Below are 23,588 nucleotides of genomic sequence, written 5' to 3' on the forward strand. Positions count from 1 at the left end.
CATAATTCAAAATACAGCATTTACTAAGTGTGATTTAATCAAGTACTACCCCACCCCTGGACATTACATTCATTTAATCAATCACAAAGCCCCTGTTTTCAAATGGAGATTAGTTTCCAATCATAAGTAAAGTACATTCATTTGTTCAATCACAGAGCACAAAAAGGTCAAAAGCTCCCCACCCTTGGATCACAATTGAATCTACTCCAGAGTTACAACAAGCTTAAGTCCAGCACTTAATACCCAAATGGAGGTCTTTTCTTCATCTTGACAGGAGGCAAGTTCTCAGCAATCTTTGTTCCTGGGGAGAGAAAGCATAGCAAGGCCACAAGATACATTGCTAGTCTCTTCATTAATTCATTCTCTGTCTGCAGAACAGTCCTAGGACCCCTGAAAACATTAGCAAAACCCTCTTCCAGGATTTCTGTAAAAATACAACAAGAAAATCCTTCTTCAGGGCTTCTGAACCAACAGCAAGGTTCCAACACTTCTGCAACAATAGCACTGTCCTTCACCGGTGGACAGTATTCACTCTCTGTCTGCAGAACAGTCTCAGTAGCTCTGAAACAACAGCTAGGTTCCCAGACTTCTGCAACAACAGGGCTGTCTTTCACCAGTGGACAAATCTGGCAAAACAACATCAAAACAGACAGAAAAAGTACCAGCAAAACAGCCATTGTCTCCTCAGTCCTTGGCAGCTCTGCGTGGCAGCTCTCAAAAGTCCTGGGCAATTCAAAGTGGCCCTCGGCAATCCTCTCAGTCTCTCTCTGCCTCCAAGATGCTGCTTCCAAAAAGTTCTTCTGCCTCTCTCTTTTCTTGTGTCTCTCTGTCACCAGCTCCTCCCAGTTCAGCCCTCTCTTTTCATGTCAACAAGACCACCCCACAAGTGGGATTCACAAGCTCTGGGTTTTAACAAGATCAAAACAAAAACCAAGCCAATACAGGGGAATCTTTAAATTCCATTACTATTACAGCAACATGACTTTGAAGCCTATCTCTGTCATGTTGTTTGTAATTTCATTTTATTTTAAGGAGTAAGCATACAACACCTTACGAGGTGGGTATCTGTTATTCTGGAGGATTATAAAAAGAGTCCAGTGTTTTTCTGGGGTTTTGGGTAAACTAGAATGTCATTTTAAAATTTTCTAATGGTAGATTTTTATACCAGGATTAAGTTTAAACTTGAACAGAAGAAGGAAGAGATGGAAAGGATATTGAGTGAATTTTTTAAAGTCCAGGTAAACTTTTAGTATTATAATACCAAGAGATAAATAATAATAATTGAGCCCTACACTGTGATTTGCAGAACTTGCTGTTTCAGGTAATGGGGCTTGTATGTAATGTATGTAATCTGTATTATGTGTGTAATCTGATATTATTCTAAGTTTTGATTTCAGGAATGATGGTCTGCATTGTCATGAGGTCCACCATTCAATGGGGATACCATATGCTGCCCAAAAGTCTAGAAACTGCTACAGGTAAATGTCTGTCTCTGGGTAGGTTGAGGTGATGACCTTGTCATGGCCAAAGGTAAGATCCTCTTGACTCAGTTTCCCCATTGTGTCACTTCCTTTTGAAAAGGAATGTTTCCCACCTGGTTAATCCTGAGACTAGCTATGATACCCTGTGAATGAGGTTGAATTTTTCTATATATTGGCTATCCCAGAAACTTAACTGTAACTCTTACCTGAAATCAAACAAAGATAAGGTTGCTTTATCCTGGTATATCTATTTTAAGTAATTTTTTATCCTTGGGCTCTAACATAGAGGACTAGTTTTGATACTGTTATAACCATGTCTCTGCTTCTCCTCATAGCAAATTTCTATTATCAGGGCACATGAACAGTGGAAGATTGTCACTGCAATACTAAATCTATTAATTATAAGATTTATATAGAAACATCTGTTTTACTATAATAAGTAGCAAGTGGGAAAGATCTTACTGTTTTCTATCTGAATTTGTAGTTATTCCATATCCTAAGCAAGAGTCAAATTAATGGGTAGAGTCAAGATGGCAGCATAGAAGCAGGAAAACTCCCTGTGCTCCCCCCATAACCACCTCAAATACCTACAAAAAATGACTCTAAACAAACTCAGGGCTACAGAACCCACAAAGTGACAGAGAGAAACAAATCTCCCACTGAAGACAGCCCAGCAGGCAGACAGGAAGGGTTCATTGCAGGGCACTGGGAGCAGAGCCCAGCCCCACGTGAGCCCACAGTTTTAGCTCCAGGGCAGCCCAGCAGCTGTGGCAGTTTCCAAAATTATCAACCCATAAATGCCAAAGACAAAGTGAGAGGTCAGTGTAGACTTTGGGAACAGGGAGTCTAGGAGTGCGGCCTGGCCTCTGCCCCTGGAGAGAGAGGTGGCTGAGGCATGGCAGCCACTGCCATATGGCTGCTTCAGAGCTCCTAGCGGGCAGATTATAGGAGGATGTTGTGGGAATGGGAATTTAAGATCTTCCCTTCCCCTAGGCCCTTTAATAGGCTTAAGTGACTGAGAACCTTCCTTGATTTGAAAATATACTCTGCCCCCAATGGGCTGAATGTGGTCACATGGAGCCTATGGCAGGAGGTTTGGTTTTTCAGGAATGTCCACGCCTTGGTGATTTGTGATTGGGTAGTGGGTGAAGAGGGTTGTGACATTCTCTGAGCCAGGAGAAGGCTATATATTCCCTGATGTGAGATTTGTTTTGGGGCTCACTTTGAGAAGTGTTGTGCGATTTGACCAGATGAGATTCTGGGCAGCCGTTGAGCCCCCCAGATTTGAAAACCCAAATGTTGGTGTTTCCCTCTCTGGTAACTATGACTAGGTATGGATGTAATAGTCAGACAGTTGGAAGCCTGTCTGCTGAAATGTTTCTCTGTCTTCTTGTAACTTCTGCTTGTAACTTATTTGTATTTTGTTTGTATTCTCTGAAGTTTGGGGTGCTGACCTTTTCTTCCTGAACTAGGTAAATGACATATGTTTGATTAAAGCAAGATTGTTAACCCATTTTGAGTTGCTTTCCTTTAGAAAAGCAGATCTAAGAACCTGTGTTGGCAGCCATCCTGGAGATACTAGGGTGCTTGCTGTTACAGGGGACCAAGCAACTATTCTAAGGGGTAATCACTTTTGCTTTAACCTGCTTGGATCTGGATTGTGGTCTAGGGTGGAGGTCCTGGGGTGTATGACTAGGTGCCAGAGCCAGTGGAAGATTAAGAGAGGGCAGCCAACCAATAGCTCTGGCAGCTGTGAAAACCCCAGCGATTTGGGACAAAGCTCTCCTCTCTGGAAGCAGAGTTCTACTGTGGCAAAAAGCTCAAAAGACAAGTAATTGAGTGGCAACATGAGCCCTACCCCCTCACTTTACAAATGAGGAGACCAAGGCCCAGGGAGATTAAGCGCTTAAAGTCACACAGGTAGGAAGTTCCAAGGTGGGATATGAACTCAGGACCTCCGAATAGAACCATGTCTCTTTCTACCATATCAGACTGCCTGGGCGTTCAGTGTTTCTATAAGAGGAAGTTCCTTGGCTTCCTGAGATGGCAATAGGACCTTCACTGAGAATCTGAGAGGTTCTATTTTAGGGAGTTGGGGAAGCAACGCATAACAATATGAACAATGCTCATATCTCATAAGTGGTTCATAACTATTACACAGCTTGCTATCACCAAATATTTGGTTCAATCTCTGAGCACCCCTTTGAGTTAGGTAGCCCAAGAATTATATATAAATAATAATTATATATATAAAATCAGATGCTTTCCAAATATATGTATAGATGTATACATAGAGTCATATATGTGTATATATACAGATTTGCATATGTATATATTCATATATACCTATGTATGCATACATATCTCTCTATACATGTTAAGTGGCTAATTATGCTAAATAGAGCACTGAATTTAGAGTTAGGAGAGACTTGGGTTGGAATCTCGACTCCCACACTTAATAACTGTGTGACAGCCTCTCTGAATCACAGTTCTGTTGTCAGCAAAATGCAGCTAATTCCACCTGGAGAGCCTGCCTCAGAGGTCATGTTGCTGTGATGATCACATGAGGTAACATATAGATTGTTTTCAAACTTAAATCTCTCTATCAATTTCAGCTATTATCATCCCCACTTTAGAGAGCATGAAACTGAGGTTTAGAAAGGACAGAGGTATAACTTGTCCACATTTTGCTCTTTGCTGTATGTTTTTTTAATCTGTTCTTCATCACTTTGAAAAATGTAAAGTAAAATTTTTTACTAAAGTAAAAAATAATCTATTCCTGCTGATTTTTTTTCTGCTTTGGTTTTACTTTGGGAATTTACTTATAGGTAACATTTATGTAACACTTAGGAGTAAAAGTGTTGCTTTTCTTCTGGTGACTTCACAATCTGGCTCAAACCTATCTTTCCAGACTGATTTCACATTATTGCCCTTTATATAACTCTATGTTCCAGCCAAACTGCCCTGCTTACTGTTCCTGGCATGACACTTTAATTTCCTGGTATACAACATTCCTTCCTCCTTCACACAAGCTGTCCCCACACCTGGAATTCTCTTCCTCCACCTCTTGGAATCCCTAGCTATCTTCCAGGTTCCGTTCAGGGGCCACATTCCATAAGAGGCCTTTCCTGTTGTCCCGAATGGTTATTGCTACCCCCTTCATAAGTAATCTGCTTTTATTTGGTATATATAATTGCTTTGGCATAAATGTGGCTCATCCCCTTCTCCCCCCAGTAAAATGGAAATTCTTTGAGGACAAAGACTGGTTGGCTTTTGTCTTTGTATCTCCAGAGCTTAGCATAGTCCCTTGAACTTGAATAAATGTTTTTTTAATTTAATTAAATAACTTAAGTTAGCCAAGGTAATATTTTTGTGGGTATTTTAAAATTTATTTTATTTTTAATTTATGGAATAAAACAAGTTCCAGAACATAGTATAATAAAAAAAGATGATTGCACATGAAACTGTAAGTCCATTATGAACTTGTTATTCCTTTTAAATATATAATTAAGTTATATAAATTTCTTTTTTTTCTTCCCTCCCCCTATGTGGATGTACAATTATTCCATACATATTTCTATTTATCAGTTCTTTCTCTGGATGCAGATAGCATCTTTTTGCATATGTCTTTTATACTTAATTTGGGTATTTATAATAGTCAAAATGACTTATTTGCTCAGTAATTCTTAAAGCAATATTGTTGTCACTGTATACAACATTCTCTTGGTTCTGCTCATTTCACTCTTCGTTATTTCATGCAAGTCTTTCCAAGTTTTTCTAAGCTCACTGAGCTCATCATTTCTCATAGCACAGTAGTATTCCATCACAATCATATACCATGTGGGTATTTTAAAGAATTAGTTACACATGATGTATTAAATGAAGTATTTTACTTCACCCTCTCCCAGAACCAGTCACCTTAAACTCAAAGTAGCATTCTAGATCAGGGGGTTTTAACCTGAGGTACTTGAACTTTTTTAATATTGATTACTATTGCATTATAATCAATTTCTTTTATAATGTTAAACATTTACAAACATTATTCTGAGAAGAGGTCCCTAGGCTTCACTAGGCTGCTAAAAGATTCCATGCCAAAGAAAAAAGTAAGAACTCTTGGGTTACATGAGCTCTAAGGTCTCTTCTAGCTCTAAGAAATTTGATGCTAAGAAGCTTAGAAGAGTCTGGACTTCTGTAGAAGAAAATCCTCCAGCTCACACTGTCTCTGAAGAAGACTTAAAATGTGGAATTTTCTTCACAGAGTAGGCATCTAATGTTTGCTTCACTTCAACTTGAACATGAAAACGTCAGATGTAGAAGGATCACTTGAAGTTTTCTAGTGCAATTGTTCACTCCATTTAGGAAAGGCCCCTACAATATACTTGAAAAGTGACCATCTAGTAATTGGGAACTTACTATCACACTACCTGCCATTTTTGGATAGCTCTCCTTCTTAGAAAGTTCTTCCTTACTAATTCAATCATTCTGTAAAACAACTGGAAACTATGCCCAAAAGGCTACAAAATCATGCACACCTTTTGAGCTAGCAGTATAACTACTAAGTCTGTATCCCAAAAGAGATTTTTTAAAAAAAGGAAAAGGACCTACACATACAAATAGCAGCTCATTTCTGGGGGAAAGGAATTAGAAATTGAGGGAATGCCCATCAATTGGGGAATGACTGAACAAGCTGGGGTATGTGATTATGATGGAATACTATTGTACTATAAGAAATGATGAGCAGGATGCTCTCAGAAAAACCTGAAAAGACTTGCATGGGCTGATGCAAAGTGAAATGTACTGTGTACAAAGTAACAGCAATATTGTAAGATGATCAGCTGTGAGTGACTTAGCTATTCTCAGCAATACAATGATCCAAGACAAGTCTGAAGGACTTACGAAAAATGTTATCCATCCCCATGATGTCTGAATACAGATTGAAACATACTTTTTTTTTAAACTTTATTTTCCTTGAGTTTTTTCTGTTTTCTTTTGCAACATGACTATTATAAGTATGTTTTGCATGACTATACATGTATAAGCCATATCAATCTGTTTGCCTTCTCAATGAAGCAGGATGGGAAGGGAAGGAAGGGAGAGAATTTGGAGCTCAAAGTTTCAAAAACAACTATTAAAAATTATTTTTACATGTTACTGGGAAAAATGAAATACTAAAAAAAAAACTAAAGAAAAAGTTCTTCCTTATTTGCGACCAAATCTTTCTTCTTCGTTACTTCCACACTTTAATCCTATTTCTGCCCTTTAGTGTCATCCTTCCAATGACAGTTCTTAGCATCTTTGAACACAGTTTTTGTGGGTCTTCTTCAATCCAACTACTCCAATGCCTTCAGCATATTCTTCCTATGACATGGTGTCCAGACCCCTAAACAAACATTTCTGGAACAGTCCTTAACACTGTGCAGGGCATTTGGAAAGATACCACAGTTTCGTAGCCTAAGTCCTACCTCCATGGGATTTATAATTTTGTATGTGTTTATGATATGCAGCCAACTCTAATTCAAATAACTACACGAAGTATACTTTAAAGAGTCACAAAATAAAGTGCTAAGTAAGATTAAGGATGATAAGGTTGTTACTAACTAGGAATATCAGGAGAGATTACATGAGAGGAAATCAATAGATTTAGTTTGCTTAGATTTTAGCAAAGCTGTTGATAAAATATTTCCTAGTCTTCATGTAGGAAAAAAGATGTAGACTTGATAAGCCAGCTAGATGGATTCAGAACTGGTGGGCTGTCCTCACTCCAAGAGTTAACCATCAATGGTTGAATATCAACGTGGCAGGAAATTTCCAGTGGAATTCATCTCAGGAATCTATGGTTTGGTGATGGATGAGAGAAGGACAGCAAAGAGCTGAGTCTGTATCATATGAAGATCTATTGACAGATCTAGTAGCTTTTAGCCTGAGAAAGAGATCATTTGGAGAACTGGTTGTGAGAGCTGTGTTCAAACATTTTAGAGAAATGTCATGTGGAAGGAGAATTGGATCAGTTCTGTTTGGCCCCAGCAGACAGAACTAGGTAAATCTGATAGGGGTTGCAAAAAGGCAAACAAGATTAATGTCAGGATAAATCTTCCTAGGATTTAGAGTGTCCAAAAGTAAAATGGACTACCTTAAGAGGTGGTGGATTTCCTTTCCTTGGAGGTCTTCCAGCAGAGGTTAGAAGACCACTTTTTAAAATATGTTTTAGTGGGACTTCCTTCCTGATATGAGTTGATTGAGATAGCCAACAAGGTCCCTTCAAACTCTCAAATTCTGACCTTCTACAATTATATGAAAGACATGCCCTTTACTTTGGATTTTAAAGAATAGCTGAAAAGAAATAATGACAAAGATAAAAACTTATTTCTGTGTAAAGATAATGACCAAGATTGACCTCAAAGAAGAAATATGAGAATGTATCCCTCTTCTTTGAAAAAGTGGAGGACTATGGTTGTGGAACACTTTTACATATTGTCTGACTTGGTTGGCATGTTGCTTAGCCTTCCTGAATTACCTTTTCCCCTCCTCTTTCTTTTTTATTCTTTGTTATAAGGGATGGCTCTCTAAGAGGGAGGGCAGCTAGGTGGCACAATAAATAGAGTACCAGGCCTGGAGTCAGAAGAGTTCAAATCCAACCTCTAACACTTACTAGCTGTGTGATGCTGGAAAAGTCACTTAACCCTGTTTGCCTCAGTTTCCTGATCCATAAAATGAGCTGGAGAAAGAAATGGCAAACCACTCCAGTACCTTTGCCAAGAAAGCCCCCCAAAGGGGTCCTGATGAGTCAGGCATTACTAGAAAAAAAAAGATGACTAAACAACAACTCTAGATGGGGAAGAAGGGAGAAGTATATTGGGGAAATGAAGGTAATGTAACAATAAAAGACATCAATAAAGATTTTTAAAGTAAAGACTAGATAAAAATTCAACTGATAAAAATGAGAGGCCATTCTAGGTTTAGGGAGAAGTTGCTTGAGTAGAGAGAAGCAAGAGAATGCAAGATGTATTGGGCAAAAAGAAATCAGGGCATGTTAGCTAGAGCACACAGTTCAACTAATCTGTTTGTTAGCTGTGGTCTTCTGGACATGCTTCAGGTTATAGCCCCCAGAGAGATATAGTGTCCACTGAGCTCAGGTTCTTAGACTGATTATAAGGAAACCGACCCTGCCCCACTAACCTCATGCAAAATCTAGATCTGAGGAATGACTTTCATAAAATTAATGTTCTACTCAAACCTTTTCCCCATGAGCCATTGTTTTTATGAATTATTAATGGCATGTTTCATTTATTTTTCACCAATTGCCTATTTTAAAGGGCACTAAATGAGAGGCAAACCTTTTGTGTTGTTTAGGTCCCAAAACAAGGAGTATGGTTGGTTTGTTATGGTACACTGGGAAAAAGGATAAGCTCAAAGAAGGTAGAGGACCATTGCTTGGGATAGAAGAGATGATGACTGAGGAAAGAGATAATGCTCAATGACGGAACTTCGTTTGCTTCTGGGACTAGTTTGTTTCTATGGACTAGAAAGAACAAAATGAAAATGGCTAAGTGGGAGCTGGTAAGTAAAAATAAGCCAAGAAAAGGAGGAAAATAGGAAGAAGGCAGGTAGCCATCTTCCATGAGTTCAAAGTTACCTGGCCCAGATGAGCCAGAGAACAATTTGGGAGGTGTGAAAGCTGAGCTGCTGTCAAGGATCTCTGAAATACTGTGAAAAACAAGAGAGGTGCAGTAGGCTTTGAGAAGGACAAATGCCCCAGTCTTCAAAAACAGGCAGAGAGTAGACTCTGCATTTGGGCTTGATGAGCTTAATTTCAATTTGAGACAAAATTTTGGAATATTTTATTAAAGGGGTAGTAACTGAATGACTAGAACATTAGATGACAAAAAAGATGCTTTTTTTTACTCTGTCAAATTTAATATATACTTTTTTTATTTTTTAAATGTAATTTTTAGAAATTCAGTTTATTATTTTGTTATCCAAATTCTTTCCCTCCCTCTTTCTTCTCCTCCCATTGAGAAAGCAAGAAAAACAAAGCCTATTATAAACAGCCTGAATAACTTTATGAGGAACAGGTCATAGGGTTATATTTTGGAGCTGGAAAGGACGTTAGAGGTCTTTTAGTCCAACCCTGTCTTTTACAGCCAAGGAAACATTTGCCCAGAGAGGTTAAGTGACACATAGAGATGGTAACTGGTTGAGCTGGGATTGAAGCCTGCATTCCCTGATTCCAAATCCAATTTTTTTTTTCCCATCATACCACACTGCTAAATTCATTTCCTTGCATGGCACGGTTACCAGACTAGTAAATCAGGACAGTGCTACAGATATCCTTTGCTTAGATTTTAGCAAAACATCTGACAAAATCTCCCATTCTATTCTCATGGACAGGATGAAGAGATAAGACTTGTTATTGTTCTGTTGTTTCCAACTCTTCATGATCACATGGCCCATTCTATGCTCTGTGGTCTTCTTGGCAAATGGTTTGCCATTTCTTCCTCTAATGAATTAAGGCAAATGCAGGTTAAGTGACTTGCCCAGGGTCACACAGTTCTTAAGTGTCTGCGGCTGGATTTGAACTCAGGTCTTCCTGACTCCAGGCCCAACACTCTTATCTGCTGTGCTTCACCTAAAAGATGAAGCTAGACAATGATTGGAATGGGTTGAAAGGCCTAACTCAAAGAGTAGTCATTGATAGTTCAATGTCAAACTGTAAAACGATCTCTGTTATTGGAGCTGTGCTGGGTAACCTCTTTATCAGTCACTTGAATAAAGGCGTAGATGGTTTCTTTGCCAAATTTGAAGACAATACAAGACCCAGAAGGATGAGTAATACTTTGGATGAGAGTCAAGCTCCAAAAAGATACCAATAGGTTAGACTGCGGAGCTGTTTCTAATAAGGTGAATTTTTTTTCTTTTTTTTTTTCCCTTGGAGGGAGGAAGGCAGGGCAATTGGGGTTAAGTGACTCACCTAAGGTCACACAGCCAGTGTTAACTGTCTGAGGTCAGATTTGAACTCAGGTCCTCCTGACTCCAGGGCTGGTGCTCTATTCACTGCACCACCTAGCCGCCCCTAATGAGGTGAAATTTAACAAGCATAACTGTTAATTGTTAAGGCTCCAAAAGTCATCTTCTCAAAACCCAGATGGGGATGCTTTGTCTGAAAAGGATTCTGGGCATTTTAGTGGATAGCAAGCTCAGTGTGAGTCCGTGGTATGATTTTGTAGTCAATAAATGCTAAGCTACACTGAGAGGCGGAGCTTTCAAGAATAGGGAGGTGGCTGCCCTATTGCTCCTGATAACAGGTTCCATTCTGGGAGCCTCATTTTAAGAAGGACATTAATGAGCTAGAGAGGATCCAGAGAAAGACAGCTAGGATGGTTTGGGGCCCAGAATTATGCTATAAGAAGGTCAGTTGAAGGAAATGGTGGTCTTTAGTCTGGAGAAGAGAATAATTGTGATAGCTTAGCATTTAGGTAGTACTTTGTGGTTTGCAAAATGCTGTGCAAATTTTATCTCATTTTATGCTCTCTAGAAACCTGTGACGTGGGTGGTATTATTTTCTCCATTTTACAGATGAAGAAACTGAGGCCAAGAGAAGTTAAGTGATTTGCCAAGTTAAGTGCCTGAGGCAAGATTTCAACTCAGATCTTCTTGACTTCAAGTCACTGTGCCACCTAATTGCCTCAAAAGGATCTTGAAGGTTTGCTACGTGCAGGAGGGATTGAACTTGTTTTGCTTGGCCCCAGAAAGCAAAAATAGGAGCAGTGAGTAGATGTTGCAGAGGGGAACATTAAGGCATCACGTAAGGACAAACTTCTGTCATGGGAATTTTTAAATTTCCTTTTATTATTTGGAACTCAGGTCTCAGGGTCATTCCCCCTGCAAATTTTGGTTAGTATTAACCTTACCTGACCAAAACCTGTCCCACATGATAAGAAAATTTACTTAAAGCCTTAAACGTTCATTAGATATTTTGTTCACAAAAACAGACTCCAAAATCTGAAATGGTTTTAGAAAGAAATATGTTAGGTCATTTGGTAGAGGAGAACAAGCCAAAGAAAGGAGGAATGGCTCCTTCTCACCCAGGTTCTGGAAGGTTTACATTTTACAGGATTTAGACAAAGCTGCCTATTCACTAACCACACATAGTCAAATAATTTTGCCCAGAGGGCAGAAAGGTTGTTCTTGTTCATCTTTTATTCTCAAAGAGGACCAATGACATCATGAGGACTTGTCTTGACTTTGTAATGTAAATGAGAAATAAGTGAGACAGAGCTGTGCAAAGTTGGCAGCTTTACTTTCTCCTCCAGACCCATAGAAGTCCAGTGGCAAGACAAAGGTCAAGATGACTGGCTATGACCCAGGATGCAGTAGTTCACCTTGACCTTTTTAAATTAAGGTCTTTCCCTGATCTCAATTTGTTGAAGGTCACACCAAGAGGACAACTTGAAAGCAAGGTGGATTGAAATGGATATAAGTAAATATAAATAAACATTCAACAAAATTGGGGCAAAGTCAAAACACAAGGAGAACCCCAAAGACAAGATTGGGTGGACCCAAAACAAGACCTGGGCAAGGGGACCCAAAAACATTCTTGGGTGATCCAGGACCTTGGAGAGCCCCAAATTCCTCATAGTCATTTCCAGCATTCCTGGCGTTACAGAGGTCAGGTTCTGGGTTCAAATTCTGGGTTCAAACAATCTCTAAGCACATAAAATTGGATTTAAACAGTATAATAATTTAAAAGTTTTCTGAATATTATAATAAATAATCATCAAAAATTAGAAGCCAGAGGAAGAATTTCAATTTTTCCTAACTCTTTAGTGACATATAAATCTTCTTCCTCAATTAGTTTATTTGTGAATCCACTAAATGTAGTTTAATTTGTAATCTGACAGTTTTACCTATAGAGTTTGTTTGATGAGGTCTCCTTGTCCATAAGAAGCCTTGTCAGAATCTTCATAATTATTCAGGTTTTCTTTGAGGCCTGAACCTCTGTTTGAGCATAATAGTGAAACCTAGGTTTTTAATTCCATAATTTCTACATCATGGTAAATATTTATTTGGCAGTAGTTATCCACAACATGAACTCAGAGAGGAGATATTTTTCAGTGAGGTTGGAAAGACCAAGGATTCCACTACAGAAGTTCTCCCATGCACACAAAGGTATGTTTACCCTGGAGAAATTTTGAAGGAGAAAAACTCAGCCAGGCCACAAAGGCTACTGTCCAAGAAGAAAAAAAAATTCACAGAAAAGGAGGTCAATTCATCTTCTATGTTTGTCCTGTGTATTTCTATGTATGGTTCAATATATTGTCTTTGGTTTTTGTTTCTTGCATTTGAATAATGTCTGTTGAAACTTTTGGATCTCTAAGTCTGGTAGCCACGCAAACATTCTGATAAGCAATCCTCAATGATTCTAAAGCAAGGGTTGGACTGAGAAACTCTGGATTTAAACAGGCAAGACAAGGCATTTCCTCCCCCTCCTCCCTAAACCTCAAGTGCTATTTGCCTCAATTCCTAGTGCCTTTTTTTATCTCATTTTTTTATGCATGCACATAATCAATAGACTTGTCTGTGTACTGTCATGGCCATTGCCCTGGTTCAACCTGGGTTAGGGTCTGGTGCAGTGTTTCTGACCGTTGGTCCTGGTTCAGTGGTTCTGGTCTAATATAAAAAGTACTGCAGTGGATTACTCAGAAATCTCCTTTTTGGTGTGGTTTTGGTTCTGATTTGACTCAGGTAGGCTCCAGTGCTGTAGTGTGATCACTGGTTGAGTGACCCTGGTAAGAATGTACCTCTGGCATAAATCTCAATGTTCTATTGAAGATAGGTCAGAAATTATCTGGGAGGGGTGGTTAGATGGCGCAGTGAGTAGAGCACTGGCCCTGGAGTCAGAAGGACCTGAGTTCAAATCCGGCCTCAGACACTTGACACAAATCTAGCTGCGTGACCCTGGGCAAATCACTTAACCCCAATTGCCCTACCTCCCCCCCTCCAAAAAGAGAAAAGAAAAATGTAAAAAAACAAAAACAAAACATACACACACACACAAAAGAAATTATCTGGGCTCTTATTCTTTCTTTTTACTTTCTCAATTATCTGTTTTACAGCATTGGTGCTGCCACCACCACTAAAGCTTGGACTGACATATAAAAACTTATTTTGAGGGGTCTAATAAATTGACTTTAGCAAATTGGCTTCATTTAAAGTAAGCTTATGATTGGTTTCAGTTAATTTGTTTCAATGGATTGGCTTTAGCAATTCTGATTTGGTAGAAAAATTTAATTCTAAAATCATTCTTTTGGGTCTCTCATATTCTGGTTCAAATGTTCCTGATACAAATTTTCACTCCATAAGTACAAGATCTAGTCAGTCCATTTCTTCTGAAGATGCCCTTGTGAGTTGTCTCCTGGATAATTGGGGGAAGATTCTTTCCAAGGAATCCAAATTATCTAAAACCCAGTTTAAAAATCTTGGTGAAAATGTTTGAACAGGATTAATTTCAAGGGATAGCTATCTTTGGTCTCAAGAATGATCCTTTGATTTCAACATACTGCTTGGGTTTATATTACTATAGAATACCAGTCCCTTTACTAAATGACTTATTGGTACATTTGGGCAGAACTTTTGAGAATTTAAGGCATTTTTGAGAATCAGAAATTCTGCCTTAGAATTGAAAAATAAGCTGCCCAACAATTGGGTCCCTAAAGATGTGTCTAAGGCCTTTGATAATCAGAAAATCCCACCTCTTTTTGCTTCTAGAATTACTACACAGTCTCCTATTCTAATGATGTTTGTCTGAATTGAAGGCAAGGAGGTCATTGGTTTCTAGTCCTTAGGGGGAATTCATACCTGAAACCTCTTTATTCTAGGATAAATAGGATTTGGGATAAATCAACACTATTAAGTTAATTAATAAATTTTAATATCTAAATCAGCTCTCCTTACTCTCCATAATATACTCCAATTCTGATGACCATCTTCCAGGTGAAAGATCAGTCTATTAAAGGGGACTGTGGCAAGAATCTTGCTAGCAATGACTAAAAGAGAGACCCCCCACCCCTGTGATTGTCACAGGATGACCTATTTTCCTTTCTTTTTTAGAGATGGACAATGGAGACATCCTTGAACTCGGAGGAAGATAACCTCCTCTTGCCGTATGACCCAGAAGATTTTAGTCAGCTTTTGTTTGAGCAGTGGACACCTTTCCTTGTAAATCTCGGCTGGTATAGAATCAATACCAGATGTCTAGCCACATGAAAAGAGCCTAATTCCTTCTTCAGTTGGAAGTTTGACTTGAGAGGGCCTGACTTCAAACTGAGGTATATAGTCAATGGCTTCAGCATTGTTTGTTGGTCTGTCGAGAACATCATGGAAATGTCCAGCTCATCTCTCCAGGATCATGTCCTTCTCACTAATCTATGTAGCTCCATCAGCACTGAGTAGTTGAAATGCACCGTATGTCTTTGGTCCATAAATAGTTTTCAGGGTATCATAAAAGGACTTTGGATTATTACTATCAGCATAAAACTGAATTTCACCTGCCTTCTTACTGAGCTAAGAATCCTTTTATCTCCCTAAGCATTGCTTGCATTTTCTTTTAATGGAGTTAAACACTGCCTTCTTAGAGATAGAGGAATGAGACTGTGAAACCTATGCTGACTTCATGATACTCCCTATCACTGCGGCCACTCCATAAAAACATGTATTCAGCTCCAGCTTTGGTAAGCTGGCCGAATTTGCCAGCCTTGTTTCACTCAGGACTGCTATTTGGATACAATACTTGCTGAGTTCTCTCACAAGAGGTCTTTTGGATTTCATGTTGTCCATAAGCATGCACACATCCCGTGTACCAATGGTGAGTGGAATCATCTTTGAAAAAGTTTTTGCACAATTTTTTGTGCGTGTTTTGATCACAGGATAGGATCTCCATAGTAAAAGCAGGCCAGGGTTAGGTTTGGTGAAGCAAACAATTTTTAAGGCATTTTTTCTAGCCCATTCCTCACACCAGGAGGTGAGCAGTGTGGTCCTGTGTATAGGGTTGCAACTACAGCTTCCAGTGTATCCATACCTGCTGTTTCATCATTTTTCTGTCACCATAGGACGTTGAGGTAGGTAAAAATGGCAAAATGGTATGGATGATGTCTTTTGACTCACATAAATTGGATTTAAGTGAGGCAGAGTTGCATAAAGTCACAGGCCTCACTCTCTCTTCCAGAATCATTTAAGTCCAACCATAAGACAAAAGTCAAGATGACTAGTGATGGCTCGGGATGCAGTAGATGACCTTGGCATCTTCGATGTCTAACCAAGCTCTAAGCACTCCATAACACCTACTTCTGCTGCCTTCATGGGCACTGGAACAAATTGTTCCCATCTGCCCATTCCATCAGGGGAGGTCTTCATATGCTTCGGGTAGACATCCCCCAACTTACCAAAGGTTCTGAGGCTCATCAGTTACCCTCAACCTTGTTTAGCCCTTCTGCAAAAATGTTTTACCAGGGTGTGGCCACTGCACATGCTATAACTTCTTGGAGCCACAGGTGAGAGCTGAGTGATAGGTGGACACCAAAAGTGAATGAGCAGCCCTGAAAAGGGCTCAGCCAGAAGCATTAATTTTCCCTAACACCCATATATCCCATACTGCTTATGCAATTAACACCTAAAGGATGCAGTTTAAAACTGGTGGTTGGGGCTCACTGATTTTTGTTGCTGTTGCTGCTGATTATCTGATGAGTGATATCTGTACTCTGAGTATAATAGACAATCTATTTTTTTCCCTATCTCTGCATCATTCATTGAGTGATTGGCAGCTGTATTTAATCAGTAGTTCCTTAGACAATCTCTGTCACTGTCTCAAAGTAGAACTGACTGTCTCAGGTGATAGTTATCTCCCCTTTACTCTGTCTTGTAGACAGAGACCAGATGACCACTTGTCCCTATGTTGGAGAGGACATCCTGTCAAGTACAGGTTAACCTTGATGGCTTTGGAGGAACCATCCAACTCTTAAGATTATGTGATTCTTTAAAGCTTCTTCTGAACTAACCAACTGAACAACCTTCCTCCTCAACCCTCATCTAGTACTTTGGGTCTTTCTAATGCAACAGTTATATGATAGTGTACATTAAAGCTAACCATGTGAGTTGTTTATTTCCTTACTAGGCTATAAGTTCCATAATAACAAGGAAAATATCCTATCTACACTCTGTGTTTTCCTAGTCACCAGTAGAATGGGTTTACACAGTGTAGAAGGCTAGTAAACACTGGTTGGTGTTATCTCTCTTTGAGACAGAGTTTCCAGGAATGGAAAAAAGCACATTCCTATCCTGTATAATGAGAGATTGAGGATTTCTGGGGGAAAGGGGAGAATCATGACTCTCTGCTTGTCATTAGCCAGAAGAAAGTGGGAGTGAGGTGGGGAACTGGCCTGAGCTGGTCAGGTTGTAAGGAAGGAAGGCAAAGTTACTGATCAAAAATAATTGTTTTTTCACCAGAACGGTGATTTCATCAGGGTAAGGGGTTCCAAGTGAGGAACTTCCTCTACTGATCCATAAAATAATTATGATAATAATGATAATGGTGGCAATGATGATGATGATGAAAATGTAAAATGTTTTAAGATTTGCAAAAAACTTTACAACTATTATCTCATAATTTTTGTCCTCACAACAACCTTGGGAAGCAGGCATAATTATTATCCTTCATTTTACAGATGAAGAAACTGAGGATAAAAGAGGTTAAGTGGCTTGCCCAGGGTCACCCAGCCAAGTGTCTGAGGCTGGATTTGAATTCAGGCCATCCTGCCTCAAAGTCCAGCATTCTGACTGATAAGGTTTCAGTGGGATTGCAGTGGTCATGTCTAAAGAATTACAAAGACTCAGGCTGACTCCAAGCCAGTTGGAAAGATTCATTATAGTTTTGAGGTTTTACACTCTGGTGGGTAGCTAAGTCCCTTTGAGGAAAAATTGCCCCCCAGTAAGGCAAGACACACAATTTTATAGAGAATATGATGCCAATTACACAACCAAGATTTACATACAATTATGGGAACATAATTAATAGGAGGGGTTTGTTGAGGGATTAGGCAATGGAGGAGGGGTCCTGGCCTTAGTATAACTGCGCATGTGGTTACCCATAATGCATACAGTTAGGGGGCATGTATGTATGGTAATGATATTATAATATACTCTATGTCATAGGTTCACTCCAGGTCAGCCCTTTACTATTACTGTGCAGGCGCTAACATAGGGTGGGCCCCTTCTACAGTGCAAGTATCCTGCTCCACATCCTGATGGTGCTGTTTTCTGATAGGCTAGCTATTGTGCCCTTGTCTGGTCATGGATAGTTAGGTATTATGGTCCCATCTTGGACTGAATGGATGATGTGATTGATTGCACACCTGTTCTTGTGGGGTGCTGAGTTTCTGTCCCATGGGTGCACCTGTTGTTTCTGTGGGAACTAAGAGTTCAGGGACACACCTGTTCTAGTGAGCAGTGAGGCATAAGTTAGGACATTGACAGGGGCATTAGGTAGATACAATGGGCCTGTAGTGAAGTTTGGATGTTGGGGCTGAGGGCAGTTCTGTTAGGACTCCATCACATCCACTGTGCATCTTCTCTACAATTATAGTTTTAGAGAGTTGCCTGGAGATAGTGGGAGGTTCAATGACTTACCTAGAGTCAGATAGCCTATATTTGTCAGAGCCAGGACATGAACTCTGAGGCAAACTATCTACCACACAGTGCAGCCTCTAGAGAGACATTGACTCTATGGCCATCTGAGGTTGTCTTGTCTGTGAATATAAGCTCCCAAAGAATTGAGGCAGAAAATGCTATATGTGAAGTCAAAGAAATTATTCCTACAAGGATCTGAGGGCAGAGCTCTCACACCTTCTTCTTTTTCCTATGCCTTTGACTGAGGAGAGCTGTTTATCAAATTGACATCCAAAATTGAAAAATTTGATGCTATTATGAATTTATTGTGTCTGAGTTTCAAAAGTCTTGCCTACTAGAGCCTATTGGTAAATATATGAGAATTCAGATCATGGTGAACTCATTCTAGGGCTTATTGGCTTTATCAACCTCCCAATTAAAATGTGAATTGAACAGGAGTATTTGGAAAATGCTAACAAACTCCACTGATCCCATTTTGCTCCTTTGACACAGAAAACAATTCCAATATGAATAAACTAGAAGTGTTTTGTTTGGCAAGATTTCTAATCTTCAAACAGAGAACCAGTTTAGTTGACACTTCTGTTCAATAGCCATAGGCCAGTGGAGGGAATTCCCCGAAAGTGACCCTAGGGTCAAAGCCTCCTTTACATCAGCATCCACTCAAAACCACAGCTCACAATCCTTCCCAGGGTCTCTTTGAACAGATCAGATCCTTTGGTGAGTTAGGGGATGTCTAGGGGATAACTATCACCTGAGACACCCAGTTCTACTTTGAAACAGTGACAGAGATTGTCTAAGGAACCACTGATTAAATATAGCTGCCAAACGGGATGTCTAGTAAGAAGAAAAAAAGGAATGTAATTGAACAGCACAACAAAATAAATGAGGAAGACCTACCCATGCACACAAGGGGTACAGGACTTCACAGATTTCTATAGCACTGGGAGAAGAAATCTGTGAAGGAAAAACTCATAACCTGGGAACACATGAGGGAAAGGGATCTACATATGGCAAGGGAACACATGTGGGAGAGGACCCATGTGGAAGGTACATGTAAGTAACCAGGGCAACTCAAAGGTGCATCTAAGCCCTCTCTATCTCATTACTAAACTAAGGTTCCTTTCTACTATCCCACTGACTAGTCAAGTGATGTCAACTGCTATCACCTGTTACTCTCTGTAGGTCCTCAGCTGCCATCTGTGGGACTGGGCAGACCAGAAGCATGGTAATAGCCCTCAGCTGTTTCACGGCTGCCTCCTTTCTTTTAATTCTTGTCTATTTCCTCTTTTTGAGATACATATCCAGAAGCCAGAAAGAGCTTCTCTGTCTTGTAAACTCCTTTGTTTCTGGCTCTTAGGTTACTCTCTAGTCCCAGTCTATCTGGTTTGAGTTTAGAAAACTCCTTTCAATTCCATAATTACAATGCAAATTTAACTTCTGGAGCCAGACCCTCTTGGGACTGATAGAGTCAGACTGAAAGACTGATTTTTTTTCACATCCCTACCAACAACTACTACTGCTACCACTACTACTACTACTACTGCTGCTGCTGCTGCTACCAGCAATAACAACAACAACAATAATAATATGCACTTAGCTGAAGCCTAAGTTTTGCAAAACACTTTATGTAGGTTATTTCATATGATCCTTTAGACCACCCTCTGAGATCTGTTTTGATCCCAGTTTTATCTAAGGAGAAAATAAGTGACTTGTTTAAGCCCTAGGGTCACATAGCTGATAAATGTCTGAGACTGGATTCTAACTCAAGGGTTGTTTTTTTTTTTTCAATTTCAGGTTGAACACTCCATCCTTTGTGCTGCCTAGCTGCCTATGTATGGAAATCCAGCCTAATATGGACCCATTTGAGAGTGAAATCAGCAGAAGTGGGGTGTGGGGCAGGGATTCATTTAGTTATTTTGAATATGGCACTTATGAGAGTAAGGATTCCACGCCAACTTTCCAGTAATGTTGCACACTATAAGCCACCATATATTCTATACTACAGCCTATATTGTTTTGGTTTTTAATACTTGACTTCTTCTGATAACATCCAGGAAAATACTTATTTCTCATTCCTTTCCCATCTATCTTGATCATTGTTTAGAAAAATTCTTAATATCTGATAACAAGTTCTTCATGGTAGTCATAAAATTATATTTTCCCTCAAGGTGGATGACCACTTTAGTATACCTTGTATCAAGTTGAGTCCTCAACGGAAATTCAAAGCATTTGAAGTCTTTGGAGAGAATCCATGGGAATATTGTTAACGGGATGTACATGAAGACCCCTGGAGAAACATTGAAGGCCACATCTAGTATGAATTGACTTTCTCTTCCGTATGAATGTGGATCAAGCCTTTGAAAATGAATTGGTGTAGAAACCCTAGATGAATCTGTGGCTTAGCTCTATTAATGGCTATCAATGCAGGTTCTGATGACTTCAATTATGAGAGGCAATTTGAATCAGCTGTGCTTATTTCTTTTGGCACTGGAGATTTCTAGTACCGATCAAGAATCTTTGGTGGCACAGTTCTCAAGGCTTGAACTTTGCCTAGGAGTGCTTCAAGGGAATTACCCATGACAAAGATATTGACATTAAAGCTATGAGGCCATATGAAAGCCACCTAAAAAAATATTTCCTTCTCAGCAAACCCACTAAAATCTTGTCCTCTAAACACTGCTAGAATTACAGGAAAAGACCATCTACAAATATTGAACTTGTCAAGCTTTCTTGGCAGTCCAAAGAGTACAATGAATGTATCAATAGAGTTCCTTGATTTTTGTTTAAAATATGGATAGTAGAATGTATTGGGCTAGATATTTCCTCAATTTGTAGCTCTTAAAAAAGAATTTAAACTTTAATTTGCCTCTCAAAATATAATTGTTTTTATAATATTTTATATAGCTAACTTGCATTATTGGGTTTTTTTTTAACTTTCTATAATTTTGAATCTTCTGACTTCAGTGAAGGTATATAAAAAAACGTTTAACTGTAATAGTGATCCTTTTAGCCCCCCACTGCTTGGTGGCCAGGTATATTACATTTCACCCCTCCTCCAGGGATCTCCAGTACCTTTAAGTGGGTTGAGGACATCTGATATCTGTCATTAGCTCAAGCCCCCACCAACTGCATTTCTCCCAGGAGCCTGTCTACAAGATTGCCATGGCTCAGAATCCTGGGTCCAAGGATTCTACTGCCTGTGCTTAGAACTGAAAAGAACAAATGAAATAGATCAAAATATCAGAACCAATTTTGGGGACCTCAGGACCTATAGGGGCTGGGGTTGGGGGAATGACCTTACTCGTACACCCAGATTAGTACATGGTGCCTATGCTCTGTGTGAACAGATTTTTAGTGCCTGGATGCCAGTAGGAAGAGAGAGACATTACGCCTCAGTCAGATAGATTTCAAGATATAGACATTTCCAGTTATTCAGCCACTAGAAAGAAGCTGCCCCCATTCCCATGTAGGGAAACTAATGCAGGTCCCTGCCTTCTCCCACATGCATGCCTCCGTCTTAAGGGATCTGGGCATGCTCAAAGCCTGGCTACATATCTTTTGTGGGTAAATGAGGAAACATTAATGAAAGAGATTAAAGGAAACTGAGCCAGAAATAATTTCCTCAAATAAACTACTCATGGTTGTGTGGGACCATTTGAATACTGGGCTCATTTCTGATCAGAGTGGTCAGTATGACTGTCATGTGGGAGGTATGTAGAGCACCAAGAAATGCCACTGCTCTGTAATGGCACATTTTAAAAGGGCGGGAAAGGTATTTTGATGACTTCCCTATAAGGCAGGACTAATGGCTGGGCTAATACTCAATTCCTCAGAAAGTAAAAATGATTTAGACTATTCATACAATCACAAATTTAGAGCTGGAATGAACCTCAGAGGTCATCTAGTATCACTCCCTGGCCTTCTATATTTGAGGAAGTGAGACCCAGAGAGGTTAAATGACTTTCTCAAGGTCACACAGCTAAAAAATAACAGATCTGGGACTCGAACTTAGTCCTTTGATTTTAAACCCAATTCTCTTTCTACTATGCTATTTCTTTCCATCTAGCAGTCTATGCTACTGAAGAGTAGTTTTGTAAATGCATGACTAAGTGGTACAGTGGACAAAATGCCTGCACTCAGAAAGACTGACCTTCTTGAGTTCAAATCTGTCCCCAGATACTTACTAGCTATGTGATCCTGGGCAAGTCACTTAACCATGTTCGCCTCAGTTCTCTCATTTGTAAAATTGAGCTGGAGAAGGATATGGAAAACCACTCCAGTATTTTTGCCAAGAAAACCTCAAATAGGGTCTCAAAGAGTTGGACATGACTGAAAAACAACACAACAACATCTGTAAATATTAATTCTGGTACTAAGGACAAATTTAGTTGGAAATAAAGAGCATGGAGTAGAGCTAAAAAAAAAAAAAGATCTCTCCTGTGCAGTCAGTAATCAAGTATTTATTAAGCTTTTACTATGATAAGTTCTGGTGATGCAAAGAAAGGCAAAAGCAGTCCCATAGTTGAGGTAGATGGAGATGGAGTTCATGGGAGTTCATGAGGTTAAAGAACTGGGAGGCCAGGGTATTCAAAGGGTTCTAGATTTCAGGTAGAGAAGAAGACTGTGAAACAGGTATTGAACTTATTGAGAAGGAAGAGTAATCTTGAGGTCGATAGATGAACACAACAAGCATCTGGAAACAATGGAGTGGACTTTAAAGGAAGAAAGTTGCTTGCTAAGTGATGGGGACAGGTCTAAAAGTGGCCACAGGAAGAAAAGAGTCTGCCAACTTTTCCTCCTGTTTCCATTTGTCATATGATGTGAGAAAGGGAGTTAACTCAGCCAGGATGTCTAGTGTCTTTGATGAGAAAGCTAGGTTTCCATGAGCATCAGAAGATGGGAGGAATGTGAGAGGAAGAGATCCAGGATGAAGGGAAATTTGTTAAACTAGAGCATTCCAGAAGCTACACAGGAAAGGGAAGGCAGAGCAGGATAGGGACTTAAATGGCCAGCAAATAGAAGGAACGTTTTTTGCATGCTTGTTGAATAATTGACTGCTCAGAGAAGGTACTTGTTTTCTCTATAAACATTTGTGCTAAAAAAACAATGCATAGACTAATTTGTCACTTGGGATCCCTTGTTTAAGGACACCTGGATCCCTCCCTTTAGTATTTGCTTTATTTCCAAAACCTGTCTGGGATCAGTTTCTTCATCTGTAATATAAAGGAATTGGATTAGGCATTTTCTAATGTCTCTTCCAGTTCTAAAGCCTATGGTCCCATGACCCTATGAGAAAGGCACGGGGGAGAGGAGAGACACATATTAGAAGGAGCTGAGCAAGAAGCTTTATGTCTCTCTCCTCGGACTTTTTCTACAGCCAGGGGTGTGTGTGTGTGTGTGTGTGTGTGTGTGTGTGTGTGTGTGTGTGTG

General features: G+C 39.6%; 1 long non-coding RNA gene across 1 annotated transcript; it reads left to right on the top strand.

The window, feature by feature from the left end:
* The first annotated feature begins 3,844 nt into the window (after window positions 1–3,844).
* On the top strand, window positions 3,845–23,577 carry LOC138150378 (uncharacterized). Its single transcript, XR_011165561.1, has 3 exons — window positions 3,845–4,049; window positions 14,589–15,342; window positions 19,953–23,577. It is a non-coding gene; the product is annotated as an uncharacterized lncRNA (long non-coding RNA).
* The last annotated feature ends 11 nt before the right edge of the window (window positions 23,578–23,588 follow it).

The sequence above is a fragment of the Petaurus breviceps genome, unplaced genomic scaffold (assembly GCF_028583685.1).
Source record: "Petaurus breviceps papuanus isolate PSGF00001 unplaced genomic scaffold, PetGlider_PUasm1.0 90879, whole genome shotgun sequence".
Classification (NCBI taxonomy): Eukaryota; Metazoa; Chordata; class Mammalia; order Diprotodontia; family Petauridae; genus Petaurus; species Petaurus breviceps.